A 16788-nucleotide genomic window follows, 5' to 3' on the forward strand; every position below is an offset into this window, starting at 1 on the left:
AAAAGTAGGGTTTGGACTGTACGTTTAATGAATAAAAATAGATGCAGTAATTGATTTCAGAGGTAGGATGTGATTTCCAATCCAAATACCCATTTTAGTGATATCATTTTGGCTGGAGCACCTCTCCTATGAGGAGAGGCTGAGTTGGGGCTGTTCAGCCTGGAGAAGAGAAGGCTCCGGGGAGATCTTATTGCGGCCTTCCAGTACCTAAAGGGGGCCTACAGGAGAGCTGGAGAAGGACTTTTTACTAGGGCATGTAGTGATAGGATGAAGGGGAATGGCTTTAAACTGGAAGAGGGCAGGTTCAGATTAAACATTAAGAAAAACATTTTCGCGTTGAGGGTGTTAAGGCACTGGCACAGGTTGCCCAGAAAGGTTGTTGAGGCCCCATCCCTGGAGATGTTCAAGGCCAGGCTGGACGTGGCCTTGGGCAACCTGGTCTGGTGGGAGGTGTCCCTGCCTACGGCAGGGGGGTTGGAACTCGATGATCTTCAAGGTCCCTTCCAACCTAAACCATTCTATGATTCTATGCTTCTATGATATTCCAGTAACAAACAGCTACGGATTTTGTTTCTAAAATAAATCCTTTTTTTTTTTTTCTTGATTTTCCAGGGAGATGAGGCTAGAAAAGAACCCATTAAAAAAAAAAAAAAAAAGTATTTATATTCCCTGAACTGGATTGAATACAACTTAGATTTGTCATGATAGCTATAATCAGAATGTAGTCCAAATTCCATTCCTATCTCTAGTATTTTTGGCAGACCAAAGACTGAATCAGAGACAAAAAGCAGGATGCCATCAGACACGTAAATGTTTTTCTTTTTCTGAATATGTTCATTTGGCCACAGATACCTAATCAGTGCAGTATAACTGGCTAAATGCAATGTTTATATAACAGAAATGACACGAGTCACATTTTCTGTAGTGCATTTACGCAACAAAATGGATGCCCCCTGTACGAGCAATTCCAAGATGCTATTCCTGGATGTACCATTCATTGAGAATATTTTCTTTGGCAAAAACTACATATTTTTTTCTGCCTACCCAGGCAAAAAAATTAGTTTCAATAAAGAATTCTAGATGTTACAAATCTGCAGTTCCATAAGGAGGATTGAGATGGGTGTGTTAAAGTCTATCAGACCTGAACATTTGTTAGGGCATTTCTTTATGTAAATCAGGGAAGTTTGTAAATTATTTTGATATTTAAGTGTTATGCCAGGTAATTAAATGCTTTTGAAATTAATAACCAAACAACGTCATTGGCAGCTGCATGACTTTAAAGCATAAATCAATAAATCTATTCTTGGAAAGAACACCTGACATTTTTCTGCACCAAATTTTCTAAGTGCACTGAGTCTTCTACACTTATGCGTTTTTCTGCACTAAATGTATGTGCTTCTAAGCATGCATGAATAAAATGTAAAGCCAAACCCAGGATTGACTTGTTCTAGTGAAAAACCTCACTGACAGCTGTGGCCAGTTAAATGACTATTGTAATTAGACTTGCCTACGGTTTTAGAAAAAAATCTAAACACTTATTTTCAAACTATTCTTGTGAAAGAAAAACAAGATGCTTGTTAAACTGTGACTGCTCATTCTCTGAAACTTTAGTATGCGTAAAAGTGCTCAACTAATCAGATGCATCCTCAGCACCTACAGGACTGAGGCAGAACATGCTCACCTACAGGAGTCAGCCATACCCTTCTTTTGAGAAGCATTTTGTTATTGGAGGATAAATCCTTGTCCTACTCCTTGTTCCTTCCAGACATGAATGAAAATTTCCAAAGAATAAATTGTTAGCTCTAGAGAGAAGATATTCATTTTCTCTTGCTCTTTAAAGGGCAAACTTCCTTGAAATATTTTGCAACACTAACAAACAAACTATAAATTGTAGTTCATCACCTTCAATAACAGCTCCCTCCTTGACCTTTCCAATGGCATAACTAGTCTTGGTGGCAACTGCCGGGATATTAACGGCAGCTTTGTAAACTGTACGGGAAAGTTTTGTGCTACAGTGGGGACTGAGGCAGTCAACTGATTTCCAGTAAGTCTACTAAACAACCATTAGGGATTATTAACTTTTTGGTCATTGTTACTAACTTGGAACTGATTCAAACAAATAACCCATATTCAATTAATAAACATTTGAAGCATTCTGTCCTCAGACTCAATAACATTTCCATGTGTAATCTAAAATATTGAGAACATATTTATAATTTAATACACTTATTGTTATTCTGTGCCAACTATTACATCATGCATATAACTTGAATACAAAGTTATAGAATAACAAGAATCTACAGAAATGGAGAGTCTTTACCCACAAAATCTCTACAAATCACAACTTTGTGCCATACTTTAAACAATTCATTTCTCTTTTTACTCTTACTATAAAATGAGAGCAATAACATTTATTTTAAAGCAGTACAAAACGCAAGAAACGCTGCCATCATGTGAGTACACACATACAAACAAAATGTTTAGCATAACATCAATCAATAGGATTTTTCTGCCTGCAATGTTAAAAAAAAATCTATAAAGTACCTAAGGGAATGGAAGTGCTAGTTTGATAAAATGCACAGTGCACTTTAATTTGTGGAGGTAATTAACAAAAACTAAAATGCTGAATCAAATGTGGATGTTCAAGTAAAACTGGATTTATTTTTTGCTCATGAGAGAAACCTGGGCCCATTTCAGGTCCATGGTAATTTTTATTTTGACTTGACAGTACTGGGGCCAAGATTTTATCCTATGGCTTTAAAAAGAAACCAAAGAATGTGGCCTGGCTTTCAGCACTACGGATTGTCATATAAGGATTATGGCAGCAGCAGTACCATTTTGTTGAGGACTATTCTAAAGAATCCCAACAATCTAGACATGCATAAAATGTCACAGCTGTCGCATCTGTCTTTACCCAAATATTTTTTCACAACATAGAATACACACTGTATTGTGTGAAATGCCTTTAAATTAGCAGTTGGAAAAGGCACTACAACTCATGTATAACACAGTTTTAATTAAGCACAGATCTCTAACATTTTAGTTTCCGTATCAAAATAGTACTTGATCTAGCATCAGCAAAACTGCAGATTAGAAAGCTGGAGAAGGGAGCGTACACACACTGGAATGTTTTCTTTGTATTGTAAATGTAATAGGGATTATAAAAACCAAACAGATTTGCTTCAGTGTCTAATGCATTTAACTATTTGAAACTGTTTTGTACTTGCTTTTATTTCTAAATAAGGTCTTGCAATGCAGAAATCTAACTTCTCTGAAAATAGTTTAAAGCTCAGAACAGAAGGTTCAAAAGTCATATTCAGTCATGTTTCAGAAGACAGTTTAACCTTGAATTGATGGGGTTTCCTAATTATACAGCTAGTGTCTGCAATGCTGCTTTTTACTGTATATCTTGATTTTTCATTTGTCAGCTGGAAATCACTGTCATATTCCACACAATTGTCATCACTCCCAAATTTACAGATTGTTCAAGTTTTGCTTCTGCAAAGAAATTACTTTCCTTATTTGAACTTGAATAGTAGCTACACAGCATTTTCCGTTATGTAGAATACTAAATTTTTCTTAGCGCAGAGCCTTTTTTTCAATTCACCTCTTAGAAAGTAACTTTCAACAACATTTACAATTCAACACAGGAGGTCAGGTGGCCTGATAGAAGGGATTTGCTGCTACTGAATGCTTGAGAAAGGATAATAAGCAGTAATATGGGAAATTAGAATGGGTGATATAATTTTCTCTCTTTTTTTTTACCATTTTATTCAAGGATTATTGTCATGATAAACCTTCTGATTATTGTATTTTCACATGAAAAATAGCTGACAGTAGGCATCTCAAACCTTCCTGTCATGGTTTGAGTTGGGAGATCCTGTAACTATTTCTAGATTACTCACTTGCCAAGAATAAGTAATCTCTCTTAGTCCAAATTTGGAACAAGACGGTTTTCTTTCCTCTTGTGTACAGTTGGTCTATAACATCTTATTTCTTATCTTTCAGTGCTGGATTTACAAAACACAACTTCATTTATTGACTTTTGGGGGAAAAACTTATACTGCTGTATTCCAGGAGAGCGTGTGACTTTCAGAAAAATGAATTATCAGCTCAAACTCCTACTGAAGGCTGAAATCAATGTAGCATTTTGATTCCTCTTCTTTTTCTTTTCTTTAAAGAAAATAGTTTAATTTCCAATACAAAATTTCATTTCAAGATCTCAGCATGTTCTGGAAGTGTATCATCTCATTAAACTTTACAGATACTGTCATTTCAAATATTTCTTTAGGACTGAAGTAAAAGAGGTGAAGGACAATGTGTCCCTGGGTGCCTGTGATGTGAAGAAGCCATGAAACACATTGTTACTGTAGTGCAGCTGGCCATCCTCTGCACAAAATGTACCACAACCATAAAGAAAAATCTTCTGAAACTCATTTTAAAGGAGCTCATTCAGGCTCTGAGCGAGGCTGATGCAAAACAAGGTGAGAGACTGGGTCTGGGTCATGAAGAAGTCTGCAGATCCTGCAAAGGGAAATGTGAAGAAATGGAGATTAGGAAGGACAGTCTTGGTCCAGGTAGAAAAATTTATTTGCCAGGGGGAGAACAGAGAGATAGCACGACCTGCCAAAGATTTGGTACAACACACAGCTTCTTCTAAACCTTTCTTAACTTCCAGATGTGTGAGGTTCAGGTCATTGCTCACATATAAGATGTCCTTTGGTACCTTGGTTAAACCTCGATTGCTGCTCCAAAAAACCAGAGGTTTCCCCCAGGCTATGTTACATGGATATCCCAAGCTCACTAAGGCGTCTCAAACAGCAGGAGACATCTGTGTGTGGGCACCTGAAAAAGGTCTTCTGGATCAGGTTCAGGTCGAGATTCAGACACATGAATGTGTATTTATTTACATGTGAATTTGATGTTATAGCTGACTCTAAGTCTGCCCACCGTGGAGGTTAGAGAATTACTCAGTTCATCCAAAAACAGACCTGTGTCTGACTGGCTGCAGCTCTCCAGACTTGGCTGACTATATTGACAAGGGGCTTGACTTGCTTGCTTGGGCCCTGGCAGCCAGTGATGTTTTGCTCATTCTCAACATCCAGTACAGCTGCACCGGAGGGGCCCACAGGAGCCCTAGAGCAGCCCTTGCCGCTTTGGAGCAGCAGCTGGAGGCCAGACACAACAAGCCAGGCTTGGGGCATCTCCACTGGCAGTAGCCATCTGTGTGCTGGCAACTGAGTCGCCCTGTGGATATCCCCACTATCTGTAATGGGACCTGAGACATCTAATTTGCATGCAAATATCTATACATATGCATTTAAATGTAAGTATTTTTCTTTGCATGGTGAATCCTGCCTTTGATGTTCCCCCTTTATTATTTGCCTGTACTGTAATTAAAGCTGTCGTGAAGGGGATTATGGGACTGGAACATCGTTCTTATGAGGAAAGGCTGAGGGACTTGGGTCTTTTTAGTCTGGAGAAGGGAAGACTGAGGGGGGATCTTATCAATGCTTATAAATACTTAAATGGAGGGTGCCAGGGGGATGGGCACAAACTTGAACATAGGAAGTTCTGTCTAAACATGAGGAGGAACTTCTTTACTTTGAGGGTGGCAGAGCACTGGCACAGGCTGCCCAGAGAGGTGATGGAGTCTGCAACTCTGGAGACATTCAAAACCCACCTGGATGCTGTCCTGTGCAACCTGTTGTAGGTGACCCTGCTCTGGGCAGGGGGGTTGGACTAGATGATCTCCAGAGGTCCCTTCCAACCCTGACCATTCTGTGATTCTGTGATTCTGTGAAAGCTGCTGTTAGGGTGAGCATAGCTTCTCACCAGGCTCCTTTTATTCTCTGAATCTACTATCTCCTGCTTGCTTTGTGCTTCTGTGGACATGCAATAACAACAAATGTCATTTCAGATCCTCCTTAGGGGTAAACATAAAGAGTTCCTCTCTTGCTTAAAACTAGCTCTGACCCTGTGTACCTTGGTGCCTGTTAGACGTAGGAAGGATAATACATCACATCAGAGTATTGTGAAACAGAAAATGTCCAACGTTGTTCATGTATGGTTTTTCTTTTTCATTGCGTAGAGTGCTATATTCCTTTAAAAGTAATCAGTACATTAATACATGCATCAATGAGCAAACACATGTACAGAAATTGTAAAAAGCTTTACCTCCTGTTTGATTCATACTACTCTGAACTTCCCCATTAAGAGCTAGATTTGGATAGAGAAGATAAAAAATAATAGTCTTCATAATCTTCAGATCTTGAGAAGCTGTACACTATCATTGCTGCTTGTTCTTTTATATAATATTCATGAACATCTTTCACAAAGAGCTTTCTCTCCCTTTTGATATACGGAAAACTGGCTGGTTTTTATTATTACAGAATCTCAATTCTTGTGTGAAGAGGTAAATTGCTATGCATAACTAACACTGATTATTTTTATTTGAATAGACCAGGTTAAAAGATTTTAAACTGTTTCTGTTTCAGTGAAGGGAGAATTGGAGAGGTCACTGACTCCTTTTTTTTCTTTTTTTTTTTCCTCTAGCTATCTTTTTTATTCATTATTCTTTGTTCAGAAAAAGCTTGTCAAGGAGAATAAGTAATACCATGTGGCTTGGCTTGTCCTTTGCTGATGTCAAGCCACATAATGAACTGTAACAGTCTAAGTAAAAAGCTTGAAAACAACCCTTCAGCTCTGAAGTATAAAACTCCTTTATATATCATGAATTATTTGAGGGTTGCATTTATACTAATAAAGTAAACAGGGCAAGACCCGAGGTTCAAACGCTGGTACGTGGTGCTGCATACTGGTGAACATGCCCTGTGGCACGGTTTGGACTTGGGCTGACTGTTGTCCTCCCAGATAATGCTGAGAACAGGGCTACTCCCAACAGACAGCATGTGCGAAGGTGCTCTGTCTAGTGGAGGAAGAGAGTTTAGTGGTATGGACATATATTATGGACATTTGGGGCCTGAGGGCTACAGAATGAACCCCAGACTATTTTATTTTCAAATACAGATGGAGCTTAAAGGAAAATCAAAGAGGCTAACTCAGGCTGCAAGTAATAAAGCTTTTACAAATAAACCTTCACAGAATAAGTATTCAGGTCTTTGCATCAATTGCAAGTTTAAGAGAATTGTTTGAGGGAAACCCATGAACAGAGTAAAGAGCTGCATTCAACAGACAAATCTTTCTTGGTGGAAATTTAGCCAATGTTAAGTGTGGTCCTTTGCTTCATTAGGAACTGGACTTGTTTATCTGAAGACAGAAAATTGTAAATGTTCCAAAGAGTTTACTGAGGAATAATTATACTGCAGAAGTGTTAAACGTGATATGCTTCCATCATTATGACAAAGGAATGCTGTGTACAGCCGCAAATTTTAGATTAAAAAAGTGATTCTACAGCTTAAAAATTCTTTTTCCTGTAAAATTTAATTTAAATACGAAAACCTTACTTAAAGCAAGTTCTAGATAATTTGGGCTTGATTTATCGTGGTATCTTCAAGTATGTCAAATGTCTCAAGGACTAAAGGAAATGAAAATAAGAGATGTGTTTAAAAACCAAAACTCTTCAGTGTATTTAAAATATTCATGGGTGGTGAATGCACTTTGGGCTGGAATAATCAGAGCAGCTGGTTACTAGAGCTTATTCCAAAACAGAGATTTTTTTTAGTCATATGAGTTTTCTTTCTCTTTCAGCTAAAGACAAAGTTCTTCCAAACTTCTGCCTAAACTTTAGGTAAGTTGAATATACGTCAGTGGAATTAAAAAAAAAGGGGCATAAATTTTATTCAGGCCTGCTTGTAGATGGTTTATCGTGACTACTTTGGATAATCTTAATTGAAAGAAAACAATTTTATGCATGGAAGTCAATGTTATGCATTTTTTTTTGAGTAACCACATGTTGAACCAGAACAATTTATTCCCTTTTCCTGAAAACATGACAGAAGGTGTTAACAATAAAATTATCAGATGTCATAGTAGTATCCCTTTAAAAGGCACTTTTAACAAGATAACTAAATAAATCAGGCAACTAATTGCCTTGGGATATTGTGAAGTTCAAATATATAGGTGGATTCCAAGAGGTATTAGACAAATTCACAGAGGAGCAAGGACTCTGGGGAATATCAAACCTGGGGCAAATTTCATATGAAGAAGTGACCAAACCAGCAGCTGTCAGAGGCTCAGTGACCAGGGAAAATATCGGCCTATGTTTTCACTGTTCTTTTAGTCTTTCCATGAACACTGATAGTGTTTATCAGTTATCAGTGTTTAACTGATAGTTAAACATAAGATACTGGAAGAGGTGGACCTTTCAGTGAACAAAATAAAGTTGATTTATGCCAGTTAAACCAGAACTTTTCATTGTGGGACATTACTCAGAGCATATGCCTAAAATTTAACTGACCACAGAGTATGGCATATATAAACAAAATCAACAAGAAAATGCCAGAACCAGGGCTTGGTAATCACCCAAGAATTCTATGGGTACTCTGAAGGATGAGATAGCTGAAATGCTAATAGCAATGTGTAACCTTTTGTAAAAATTGCCATGATATATGATGAGTGCAAAGTGGCAAAACTTTAAGAATGGCTCCAGGGCAGTTCTGAAGGATACAGCCCTTCAAGTCTGGCATTTACGCTTACCAAATTACTAGAAAAACTAATAAAGAAAAGAATCTGTGGATACTTTTATATATAGTCTTCTTAGGAAGTGACAATATGGCTTTTCCGAAAGGATGTACTGCCTTTAAAACCCAAGAGAATACCTTAAAAGAGTCAACAAAGGCATGGGAACAAAGATGTGTTGCTGATAGAGTTCTGCTTGGACTTCCAAAGGCTTTTGACAAAGTCTCTCAGCATTAGCATCTAAGGAAACAAGAAGCAAAGCATAAGAAAGAACATCCTTGCATAGATAAATCATTTGCTAAAAAGATAAAAAACATAAGGCTGAAATACATGGCCAGCTCTCGAAACAGGGGGACACCAGTGCAGTTCTGCGGGGAGCTGTACTGAGACCTGTGGTGTTTATCTTACAAATAACTGACCTAAACCAGGGGGTGATCAGTGAGATAAGAAAGTTTGCAAAGGTTGTTAAACCAATCATATAGTAGAGATGAGCAATGACTGTAAAGCCTTGCAGAAGGATTCTATGAGACTGAGCCATAAGGCAGTAAAGTGAGAAATGGGATTCAAAATGGATAAACATAAAATAATGCACTCAGGGAAAAAGAATTCCAACATCACATATAAGAGGATGGGCTCTGAGCTGATCATTGCAACACAGGTGTTGAGAAGTTGGGGTTATGATCAATAGAGGAATGAAAACTTCAGCTCAAAGCTCAGTAGAAGTCAAAAAAAAACCAAGCAGCATACAGGAATTATTGGGGAGGGACTAGAGAACAAAACACTGTATACATTTATCTTGAAAACTGTATATCTAATCTCCATATCTCCAAAATGATATTAGTACAACTGGAAAAGGTGCAGAGAAGAGCAACAAGGGTGTTCAGGGGTGTGGAATGGTTTCTGCAACTATGCTAGGACCCTTTCCATCTGGAAATGTGATGACTTGGAAGATACAGCAGAAGTCTGCACAATCATTAATGTCTGCAAAAAGGAAGTTAAGGATAGACTGTTCATTGTCTTCCAGGACAAAAACAAGTTAGTACAGGTGAAGTTAGGAGGGATCAAGTGTAAAACAAATAAATAAAAAAGAAGGTGAAACTTTACGCCGTGGATAGCAGGTGTGTGGAACTCTCCAAAGGATGGTGCGCACACTGAGTGGAAAAGTTCAGGGAAAACAAATTCACTGAAAATAACTAAAATACATCTATCTTAGAAAATTCACTGAGCTGAAAACAGCTACAAGCTGGGAAAGTATATGGAGAAGCTTTCCTAAACGGTAGCCTCGTTCTTACTCTTGTCTAGGTTTCAGGTTATGTCCATTGCTGGAGGCAGAACACTGGGTTAGGTGAATAGTTCTTCGGACCTGATACCATCAGCCTTATGTCTCCTTGTTCACACCTATTTGCAAAAGGGAATAATATGGACCTAGTTCATGAAGATGATGGGATACTCTCCGTACGAGTGTGATGGACAAAGATACAGCCAAACTATGAATGGCAGTGATAAGTATTCATCTGACAGCACTGAGAGTAGTTTTTATCGTGAGAGGTCCAGCCCTTTATCTCCCCCAGAAAGGTCTGCAGCTGAATGGAAGAAAATTTGGAACTTTCCGTCTGCAATTTTTTGACAGCTTTCATATGTGACTTCTTAGAAGCAAATTCCTCAACTGTCACTGCTGGTATCTACCCACGACAATTGTCATGTTAGGTTAGTTTAAAGTCTGTTTTGCATGCACAAATCAATGTAAAAATGATGGTGTTTCTTGCTTGTATATTGAATTTCATGTGCTTGTTGGTTTAATCGTATTCTAATCCCATTAGCCAGCATTATCTTTTTTGCTCTCTGATAAACAAACAACTTGGTAGCAGAGAACATAAAAAGACAATTAATTAACTCAAACCTCATAAAGTTTTAATGTCTTGGATGGTTTTCTTCATTTTCCTTTCCTGACAATCTAGGCAGTCCAGTCACTTAAAATATAAGACAGCAAGCAATGGATCTGACACCAAAACTTGACAAGTGTTCTGGTAAGTTCAGAAAGAGCAGACATATAAGGTCTTAGTTGAAAACTCTCCCCCATTTTACAGCATAATTTAAATGTCTTTTGCTTCCATTGTTCTATTTCACAGAGTCATTTGGTTTCTGTCTCTAATAGTGGGGGTAGGGGGGAGAAATAAAGATTCAAAAGCAATGGAAATATATTTCTTATTTTTCCCATTACCTATTTCAATAAAAGCACCACCAACATTAATTCTATACCAGAAATTGTTCCTAACTCTTTCAGAAGACTTCTGTACTTGCTTTTTAGAATGAGGTATGGAAGATGTTTATGTGCATGTATTCTTACAGGTCTCCTTTTAAAAAAAGAAACGCGTGGGGCCCCTTTCACTGTTTTATTACCTGTTCAGAAGTATCTGGAAGTTGTAGGAAAAGGCAGACTCGGTAATTTGTTGTTAACAAGGCATTACATTTGTGTTTTTCTTTTTCAACTTTATGTTACTTTTCCGGATGCAGAGAGCTACAAAAGGCAGTCTTACCAATGCCTTTTTTAGAGGCCAAAAAATGTGGTTTTGTTGGCTATTTTTTAGTAAATATATAAGTAACATGAAGCCATACCTAAAACCAAAGCTTACTCTAAATCTGATCAGAATTAACAGTTCATTTATTTATTTATTTATTTATTTTAACTGTGGCAATTGTACCTCTCCTATAATAATTTGCGGTTATTTAACTCTTTTTTTGGATCATTTAGTCAGTGAATTCACTGGACCGATGTTAAATGTCAGGAAACAGCTATGAAAGCTGTGGAGTGGACTTGACCTGTAACTTCCTCTCTGGAACATGAACCATTATGTCCCATGAAGGAGAAACATATCAGCAACCTAGACTCCCAAACGACTGCCTTGTCACTTCCCTTGCCTCATCCATGAGTTACAACCCAGACTGTATTATCAACTCACTGAAGAGCATTTCTAAACAAGACTGTGTAACTTATCCTACTTTCACATGTGTGGCAAAAAAACAGGGTCACGTTCCTTTATATTTTGTAACTTGATGATCCTTATGGGTCCCTTCCAACTCGAGATATTCGATGATTCTGTGATTCTATAAATATCTTTTTCATTTGAAAATATTAGTTTGAGACTGGATAGTTTTCAAAAAGATATACTTTGGTTCAGCAAAATACATATGAGTTTGATACAGAATTTGCAGGGAGAGAGAGTTGAGAAAAAATCTTTTATGATGATAACATCTGATTATCTAATTTATGCCATATCAAGTACTCTCAGCAGGACTGCCTTTAAAAAAATTCAGACTTAAACCTAGCTAACAGCAAGGTAATCAAATGAGATAGCTATATATATGCTTGCAAAAACCTACATGAATAAATTTTGTTTACTAATGAAATATTTGAGCTTTACTTTAAAGAGTCAAAGAATACCAATGGAGTTCAGTGTTGAAAAGTAGCCTTTTTTCAGAAACTATTACTTTCATAACGTCTGAGCAGTAAGAAAAGGAAAAGGAAACAACCTGTTTAATAATAGAAGGTTTGTTATACTCTAATTTATATGCAGACCTCCTTGGATTAAATGTAGGGAGCTACATAGAACAGGGTTTGCAACAGTCAGGTCCTTCATTCTCATCTGTTCCTCTCAGGTTATACAGAAATAAACATTTAACTGTCTCATTCTGTTTAATTTTTTGCGCTTTTTTAATGAAAAATAACCATCTTTGGTTTTGAAGACCAATTGGGTTCATAACTGATCAGTTTGTGAATCTTTTAAAGATCTATCTGCATCTTACTATTGCTTTTTTGTATTGATTCTTCCTCTTTAGGACAGATTTTGAATTATTTGTTTGTATACACATGGTTTTACAGTTTTTCTGCATAAGCTATTACATATTTGTATTTCTCCCATACACTGTCTCAGAGTATATTTGAGGACTTGAAACGTCTGTGCTTTGATTGATTCGTTGCAAATTTCATATAATGTTACTTTTAGTTATAATAACAAAAAAAGCACGAAGAGAAAACTCCTTGTCTACAGAAAAAAAATATAAATAAAACCAACAAATATGTTAGGTTTAGAACTGAAACTCAATATCCATAAACTTCAACATGTTTATCAATACAAATATAGCAGAATATATACTGGATTTGCAAGACACATTCTCCTGTTCTAAGTAGTTTTAAGGTTGTAAGAAAAGCTACAGTACTAGAGTCAAAGGACTTCTGGAAAAAAAAAAAAATTAAATACCATTGAATAAGTATAGATTTAGATGCCTCCATTAATTTAGAAAAAAATGTGAATAAACATTTACAACAGTGTGCAAAATAAAGATGTCCTATACATAGTAACTCTTCCTATATACTGTTACACTGTGTTCATGCTTATCTGAATAGAACAGGTTCAGAAAAATAGTTATTGAACTCCATTATAAATTTCTCTAGAATATGTAGGATATATTCTTTACCACTTAGCTCGGCTCTTTCTATAGCAAATGAGGAAAGCGCAAGCAATGCACTCCAAAAAGCAATTCGTCCTCTTTCTCAACTAAGGCAAATTACTTTCTGGACATAGTTGTCTTTTTCCATTGAGTATAGGAGGTCTACTTTGAAAATACTAAAATGTTCTGCTGTTTTCGTTTCAGATGTCTCACTGATACATTTTCCTTATTCTAACGATCATACTGCACACAAATTGCAGAAAATCAGTATATAATAATATGTGCCTCTGCTGTATTCACCATGCATAGCTTTTCACAGTATCACAGTATCACAGTATGCTAGGGATTGGAAGGGACCTCAAAAGATCATCTAGTCCAATCCCCCTGTCGGAGCAGGAACACCTAGACGAGGTTGCACAGGAAGGTGTCCAGGCGAGTTTTGAATGTCTCCAGAGAAGGAGACTCCACAACCTCCCTGGGCAGCCTGTTCCAGTGCTCTGTCACCCTCACTGAGAAGAAGTTTTTTCTCAAATTTAAGTGGAACCTCTTGTGTTCCAGCTTGAATCCATTACCCCTTGTCCTATCACTGGTCGCCACTGAGAAGAGCCTGGCTCCATCCTCATGACATTCCCCCTTTATATATTTATAAACGCTAATAAGATCACCCCTCAGTCTCCTCTTCTCCAAACTAAAGAGACCCAGCTCCCTCAGTCTTTCCTCATAAGGGAGATGCTCCACTCCCTTAATCATCTTAGTTGCCCTACGCTGGACTCTCTCCAGCAGCTCTCTGTCCTTCTTGAACTGAGGGGCCCAGAACTGGACACAATATTCCAGATGCGGTCTCACCAGGGCAGAGTAGAGGGGAAGGAGGACCTCTCTCGATCTGCTAACCACCCCCCTTCTAATACAGCCCAGGATGCCATTGGCCTTCTTGGCCACAAGGGCACAGTTACTCTAATTTTGTCAGTTACTCTAATTACTGATTGGCACAGGTTACCCCAGAAGACCTCACAAGCAGCTGAAATTAAGAGTCTGTGGTTCCTTTCCTGATTTTGAATCCTTTTACTAAGTACACAGTATCTGGCCAATTTGCCGACTTCTTTGCAGCTATGTAAAACTCAAGCAAACACCAGTAATTTCTTTGAAAATGTGTTCACTGTTAAACAGATTAGTCTAATTCAGCTAACAGAGCGATGTGAGTCTATAGAATTGCCCGTTCCTGAACTAGCTACCTATGCCTTGTGACTTTTTGTGCTTGGAGCACTCTTTTCTCTCTTGCTCAGCATGCTATTTTTTCTCCCTCCTTCAGCTCCCCCTCCCTGAAGCTATTGCTTCCCATTCACCTTTTCAGCAGTGGCTCTTTTTCCTGGGCCAGCTATCTTAATTCAATCTACATAATAGAAATGCACAGAAAAATAGTGTGTATTGTGCAGAAACATACATAATTACATCTTTACAAGTGCATCTTTCCCTCTTTTGTAGCATTTTTCTATGTATATCTTGAAAGATCGGAAAGAGTTCATAAAGTTGTTTGGATTTATTTTTTTTTTTGTGGAATGAGCATGTTTACTTTTTATTTGTACTTGTGATCAATATAGAATATGAAATAAAAGAATCCAGGATGTATGTAATACTTATCTGTATGTCCTCAGAGAGCTTCACTTTCTCTCTTCTCCAGCACCTTTACCACTCCCAGCTTCACTTCGTGCAGGCTTCCCTAAGTACCATAAAGAGAGTGGGTTTTGGAGTCGGTTAGCTAAAACATATAAATCATTCATGCTTCTGAGACTTCCCTGCAGACATTCACCCAGGGAGCATTCAGTTTTGCCTGGGGAAGTAATTTGAATGGATAGCTGATCAGGTCAAGTCAAGAGATCCTTTCCGAGTCTGTGATGACATCATATTAAATTAGGGGACCTTGGAGAGATCCTGGCCTGAGTTTAAAGTCTGGGGGTCTGGTGAGGTTTTGGGGGAAGAAGACAAGGATGAGGTCATCAGACAAGCTCTCATTTCAAACTTTTAGCTGTGGAAAATTGCTTTTAAGAATACAGCTTATTCTCTAGGTCTAATCCTGCTGCGGATGGTGTTAGACCACTTAAAACCCAGCAGCAACAACAAAATTCTCTAGAGAAATTATTCAGCCTTACCGGCATTAGAGGACATACCTAAAGTGTCAACTTTGGGCAAATTGGGTAGTAGCCCAATATTTCAGAAAAAGAGGAAAGAAAAAGCCACCCACAGCCCCGACGTCTCTCCTGACATCCTCTGCCTCCTTCTGCCCCTTTCCCATCCCAAAGGAAGAGGATAGATTTGCCTCTACTGCTGAAAGAGTTTCTAACCATCCTTCTCTGCCTCCTTCAGCACTAGCACGCGCTGCGACCCTGAATCCCACGAGGCGATTTTAATCTGGCAACAGCACACTGCTGTCATGCAGCATCCTGACAGAGTAGACTGATACTGGCCTGGGGATGTGTAGTATAGACACACACTTATATTTCCCTGAGTCCTGCCGAGAGCATGACTTTTTGTTTCATTCGTGTATGAAATCGTCTCATTTCATAAGCACTGAAATGAACCGCCAATATGTTTATAATTTTTAACTCTCTTCATTGTATTAGGCAATGTCTAGACAAAAAAAAAAAAAAAAAAAAGACCCCACAACTGAACCAAAACCCCCTCTTTTACAGTGGCTAGTTTTGAAACTTCAGTAGGAGTTTTAGCAAACACTTAAGATCTAGCTTTTTTTTTAATTTAAGACTTAGCTTTTTTGTGGGCAGCACTATTAAACTTCCACTAACTGATGGCAAGTAAAGTTGTGCTATTGCAGCTTCTAAAGGCATTAATTTCTGAATCAATTTTAGTGATTTTCACTCAGCAAGTTTAAAATTAGGCACATAAATACACTTGTTACAACTGCCATGTATTTAGATCTATAGGAGAGTTAAAAATGCAGAGCAGCTGAGTGCAGCAATACTATAGGATCTTCTATATTGTGAGAGGGTGAAGAGATGAGATGACAAAAATGCATTTGAAATTTAATATTACAGGGGAAATATATATGTATAACACATATTACTAATGCACACATACCAGTGCTGGAAAAACAAAACAGCAATCTCAGATAAATAACTGTTCTCTGCTGGTGTGATGACCATGGGAAATTTGGCATTCAAAGATGATGTCGAATAAGGCGGTAAATTTAGTATATACTTAAAGTATATTGGCCCAGATGTTATTGATATTTAACTAGTGATGAGCCCAGTGGAGAAAATCTCAATTTCCTGGTAGCCCAGGTTTTAACTTTTGATACCTCTCTCTGAGAAACAGGAAAATCTTTAACAGAACAAGAGCATTAGCAAAATTAATCAGGCTTGTTTTATTAGAAGAGTGCTTCCATCTGCAACATCGACATTTGTATCCATGCTACAAAGATTCAATATCTATGGATTCACATTAAAGCCCAAAATAATGTATCTGAGAAAAAAAAAGAAGAGGAAAAAATAGAAGGAGAGAATTTTGGGGTTTTCCCTGTGCAAAATTCAGTAGCTGATGAAACATCTGATGTTTGTATATGTGTGAACGTTACAAAGGAAGAAACAAATCCTTCACACAAAACTAAAAATGTTGTGCTTTCTCCCTGAGCATTGAGATTTTTGAAAGAGACCGGGATCAGTCAGGAGCTCCTAAGGGCCATCTGCT

Source organism: Vanellus vanellus (assembly GCF_965231255.1).
Source record: "Vanellus vanellus genome assembly, chromosome: 1".
Taxonomy (NCBI): domain Eukaryota; kingdom Metazoa; phylum Chordata; class Aves; order Charadriiformes; family Charadriidae; genus Vanellus; species Vanellus vanellus.